We start from the raw sequence: 6,000 nt of genomic DNA, 5'->3' as shown, positions 1-6,000 counted from the left end.
CCATAGGTCTGCTCACGACATAGATTCCCCAGAGCAAATAGTCCAAGAGGAAAAATGTGAGTGAAGGCGCTCCCAAGATGGAAGCTGCAATGTTTTTTATAACCTAATCTCAGAAGTGACACACTGTCAGTGCTGCTGTTTGCTATTGATCACACAGACCATCCTGGTCCAGTGTGGGAAGGGACCACCCAAGGACATGAGCACCAAGAGTTAGGGATCACTGGGGACCATCTTGGCGGCTCCCCATCACAACCTTTGTATAAACATAGAAAACTTTATCCTTTCTATAATCAATCAATATTTGGATTACTTTTATTTTGGGGCTATTATGAACATTCTTGTACATGTCTATTGGTGTACATGTGCATGCATTTCTGCTGGATAGATACCTAGAAGAGTAATTGCTAGGTCACTGCCTATGCATAAGGTCAAGTTTAGTAACTAATGGCAAACAGTTTTAGGAAGTGATCTACAAAGTTACAACCCTACCAGGAGTAGATGTGATTTCTAGTTGCTGCACGTCCTCAATACCACTTGGTATTGTCAATCTCTTCAAATTCTGCCATTCTCATGAGCATGTAGTGATATCTCATTGTGGCTTTCATTTGCATTTCCCTGATGGATAAAGAGCTTGAACAGCTTTTTTTTTTATGTGTGTGTTAGGACCTTAGGATATAGTGTTTTGTGAACTGTAGTAGATGTGGAGACATGGCACTCATCTCCTCCTTCCAGGAAGGACTTGCTGCCCAGCAGCTGAGTGGTCCCCAGACAGCCTCCAGCCAGTGGCTCCTTCAGGGTCAGCCTCGACTGTAGAGAACCACCTTGTCCAAGGTCACGCTCTCCCTGGGGAGCCCATTCTCTGACTGAGCAAGGCAGACTCTAAAGGTACAGCCGTACCAGCCTGACACGGGACACAGGACACATTAATGAGCACCCTTCACCAAGTTAGCCTGGGCTTTGCTGGGCCTACATCGAAGTTCATCTCTTTTCTCTGCCCGAACCTGCTTCCTCCCCCTTTTGTTCACAATAAGCATCTTGATTCTTAATAAACATCTTGCACCACAAACTCCTTCTCAGGGTCTGCTTCTGAAGAACCCAGTCCGTGACACAAAGTGTCTTTTTAAGCCTATTGCCCATTTTCCTGTTGAGGTGTCTGCCTTTTTTTTTTCTTACCAATTTGTTGGTGCTTTTTGTTTAGTATGGATACAACTCCTTTGTTAATTGCATGTATGGCAAATATCTTCTCCCACTCTGGGGCTTGCTTTCTTCATTTCTTTATTGTGTCTTTGGACAGAAGTCCTTCATTTGGATGTAATTCAGTTTCTCAATTTTTTTTCCTTTTTAGACATGCTCTTTGTATCCTACCCTAAGGTCATAAATATATTCTCCTATATTCCAAAAGCTTTTATTGTTTTGCCTTTCAATTTTAGACTTATATGCCACCTGAAATTAATTGTTGTATAAAGCATGAGACAGAAGCCATGTATCTTTGTTTTCTTTTTTCCCAAATGGATATCCTATTGTCCCAGCATCATATTTTGAAAATGCCTTCCTTTCCCCCACTGCTCTGCAGCACCAACTTGTCACATATATCAAGTGCGTGAGTCCATCCACACGTGGGGGGCTGTTTTTGGATTCCCATTCTGTATCGTTGGCCTCCTTGTCTGCTCTTGTCCCAATACCACACTGTTATAATTCCCCTTCTGAATTTCAAAGCTGCTTGGAGTGGGGTTTTTGTCTCCAGTTGTTCCACTGAAATGGCTCTTATGAAGATCAGCAATACTTCCTCCTGGTTAATCCAGGGGTCAATTCTCAGTTCTCCCCTTTCTTGTCTTCTCAGTGCAATTGACACCAAGGATGATACCTCCTTCTCCTTGACAGCGTCTGCCGGAACCCCACACTCTTGGTTTTCCTCCCAACACACGGTGTGCTCCTTCTCTGTCTCCTCCGCCATCTCGTCCTCACTCCAGCCTGATAGCGTTACCCCTCCTCAGGGCCCAGACATCTCTCACTTATTTCTTTGTTGATCTCATTCAGTGAGTAAGTGCCGTTTCAACCCAAATTTCTATTTTGAGGTGGGCCTTGTTCTTAAGCTCCAGACTTACACACTCAGCTGCCCACCTAACTTTTCATTTGAAGAATCTCCAACTAACATATCCAACACAGAACTTCTAACCTTTTCCCCCTAATATGTTCCACGTCTTGCCTTGATCTTGTCTGCTGACAGCAACTCCATCCTCCTAGTTGCTCAGGCGAAAACCGTAGAAGGATCTTTACTCCTCTCTTTCCCTCATAACAGCACATTCACTTCATTAGGAAATCCTGCTGGATTTACCTTCAAGATATGCACATCCCAAATCCACTGCACCCCACCTCCATGGCTGCCGCCCCATCGAAGCCTCCATGCGGACAAAGGGATAGCTATACAGGCATACCTCGTTTTATGGTGCTTCACAGATTTTTTTTTTCCCACAAATTGAAGGTTTGTGGCAACTCTGTGTCAAGAAAGTCTATCAAAGCCATTTTCCCCACAGAATTTGCTCACGTGTCTTTGTGTCACTCTTTGGCATTTCTTACAATATTTCAAACTTTTTCACTATGATATTTGTTACGGTGATCTGTGACAGTGACCTTTGATGTTACTATTGCAAAAAGATTATGACTCGCTGAAGGCTCAGATGATGATCTGCTTTTTAGCAATAAAGTATTTTAAAATTATGTATGGTTTTTTAGACATAATGCTATTGCACACTTAATAGACTACAGTATAGTGCAAGCATAACTTTTATATGCCCTGGGAAACCAAAAAAATCTTATGACTCACTTCATTGCGATATTCACTTTATTGCGCTGGTCTGGAACAGAGCCTGCAACATCTCTGAGGTACACCTGTATAGCATCCATTGCCTTATAACACATGTAAAAATTCCAGGGAGAATTCTGCAGTAACCTTCTAATTGGTCTTCCTACTTCAACCCCTCTCTCCTTAGTCTTTTTTTTTTTTTAACATAATAGCCAGAAGTATCCTTTTAAGACATAAAAGGATCAAAACCCTGTCACTCCTCTGCTCAAAACCCAGCAGTGGCTCCCCCTTCACTCAGAGTAGAAGCCGAAGTCCTTAAACAACCTGAAAGGCCCTGCCTTCTGCGACCTTGACCTTCAATATCTCTCTGAGCTCATCTCTTGCTGCTCTCCCCTCGCTCACTCTGCTCCAGCCGATCCTGCCACTTTGATGGCCTCTTTGATGTTCCCCGCACTTGCCAGCCGCTCCTGTCTTACAGCCTGTGTGTCAGCTTTGCCCTCTGTCTGGAACACTCTTTCCCCAAATATCTGCACGGCTAACTTCTTCACTCCTGCAAGCCTTGGCCCAAATGTCAGCTTGAGATGAGACCTGTCTTGACCACAAAAAGTGAAACCTGTCCTCCATCTGCCTGACTTGTTTTTCTCTACTTTCTTTTTTCCATCACTCTTATCACCTTCAATTATACTATTTAAATTACTTATCAATTATGTTTATTGTTCATTCTTTTTCTCCTCTTTTAGAATGTACAGCAGGGGTCTTTATTTGCTTTTGTTCTTTTCTGTTTTCTTTGTATCCCAAGCACAGTCTACTGTTAGCTTTGTCCTCCGCCCCTCCCCTCGGCCTCAGGTCCCTGCACCTGGAGCCCATGAGGAACCCGTCAGTGATGGTCTTCCGGGGTAGCCCTGCTGTCGGAAGCAGTGGTGCAAGTAAAGACATGTGGGTTGTACAGTGCAGCCCCTGTGGAGGAAGGTGCCTGGGTCCCAGCTCCAGCTCCGTCACCAACTGTGACAAGTCACTTCTCTTATCTGAGTCTTTGTTTCCATGTCTCTCCCTCACATCAATGCCTGGCCCTCTGTGGGCGCAGCTGGAAGTGTGATCTACTTCAAACCAGAGCTGCTGAGAAGGGGCCTCCCAGGTTCTCAGCACTTGCATACACGCTGTCATGAACTCCCCACGGTAATGCCCCTCCATGGAGGTAGCACCAAGACTAAAATCCATGGATTCTGTTCCCGTACCTACATTCTCTCTGCTTATATTAGGCTGTGGAGAGATTGGGGGACAGGCACTCGGTTCAATCAGATTATAAGTACCTAGCACTAAATGCAAAGAAAATTTTACGAATCATACAGAGGGAGATGGAGGAAGGCTTTTTTTTTAAGATTTTTTTTTCTCGCTCTAAAAATTATTCAACACACTGAAACAGTCACAATTCTACTCAAAACTCAGTTTTAGTATTAGCAAACCTAAAATCATCTAAAGCGCGCTGCCCCATTTGTGTCATTCCTGACGCTCGGAGCGATACCCTGTCATCAAGTCAGCAGACTTGAAAGATGTGGAGGTTCAGTGTATAAAGAAATAATACTGTGAGTCATAACACTAGTTTCATCTCCAATTCTCAAAAGCACTATTCGGAAAATCACAGTAATCCTCATAATTTGCATGATAATGGGCCCGGATCAGCATTTTGTGAGCGGGGTAGGGAAGCTGGAGCACAATCTCAGGACGGTGGAGAAAGAGCAACTGCAGAGTCCGAAACCAGGAGTTGGTTGTGGGGAAAACAGCAACTCCAAGACATTTGGAAGGGATGCCCTGCTTCCCTTCAACTTGGGGTACCTCTTCTGGTGCTCCCCCTTCTCTCTCTCATATATGTGTTGTCACATCAAGAAGAGGAGGCTCTGGAAAATTTTGGAAATTTGATGTACAGCACAGCCAGCAACAGGAGTCCCAGGAATGTGGCAGAGAATCAAGAAATTATAAAAAGCTGGAGAGGGCTTCCCTGGTGGCGCAGTGGTTGAGAGTCCGCCTGCTGATGCAGGGGACACGGGTTCGTGCCCCGGTCCGGGAAGATCCCACAGGCCGCGGAGCAGCTGGGCCCATGAGCCATGGCCACTAAGCCTGTGCGTCCGGAGCCTGTGCTCTGCAACGGGAGAGGCCACAGCGGTGAGAGGCCCACGTAACGCAAAAATTAATTAATTAATTAATTAAAAAATAAAATAAAAATAAAAAGCTGGAGAAACTTTCGATGTGATTATAAAGCAAGTAGACTAATTTTTACAAAGATATAGATGCAGAGTAATCCATATAAATGAGGGAGGCTAGAGTTATCCCAGTAATATTACTGAATGTCTCCTTGGGAGTCCTCAGATGCACTTTAAATAAAAATCATGATTTTTAAAAAGGCACCCATTGAATTTTAGTCACATGCTTAATTTTTCATCGAAATATCAGCAAATTTGACTACCCTCCCAATTCATCATCTCTAAATGACTTTTCACAGTAAAAAAAATAATAAATATTCTCTCAAAGGATGGTCAGATGCCAGCACAACTGTTCAGAAGAATATTTCAGCGGTTCCTCAATTATTTCAACCAAAGACACTCCAAAGACTCCCTGGACTTGGATAGCATCTTAGGAAAAAGGGCACCACTAAAGGAAGTGCAGCTGTTCTACAAGGATCCACTCACTTGGAGGCACATGTTCAGTTTGTTGGGAAGAGTGGGATTTTGGGGGCGGGGGGCAGGACACGTTTTGGGTTGAGGTTTTGGGCAAAGGTACAGAGGCAATTATCAAAATCTTTTATGGTTATAATATATAACAGCTATAGTGTTCATTTTTAGACACCCTGTTTGCACTATCACACTGCTCTGGATTCAATTTGGAAAATTCTGTATTTTTTTTAGTTGGTGCACATGTTAAGTGAACGGTCTTCAACTGTACCATAAAACTATCTTTGACAATAAAACATTTGCAAAAGGTTTAAATGCACACTATTCTCAAGGAACATGGCCTCACTGGTCCTAACGGTCACTAAATAGAACTCATTCTCTTTGAAAATAAGTACTCTATACCTCTTTGTAAATAGAAGTTACTATATATTTTGAATTCCAACTTTTGAGAGACAATTTTCTATGAATATCTCATGTTTCTGCAAACCTTGTGAGCAGAGGCACACTGCTTTTGTTCCAGACTATCTTTTT

This window comes from Orcinus orca, chromosome 12 (genome assembly GCF_937001465.1).
Source record: "Orcinus orca chromosome 12, mOrcOrc1.1, whole genome shotgun sequence".
Lineage (NCBI taxonomy): Eukaryota > Metazoa > Chordata > Mammalia > Artiodactyla > Delphinidae > Orcinus > Orcinus orca.
The sequence above is the reverse complement of the archived record's forward strand: the minus strand, read 5'-3'. Positions refer to the sequence as shown.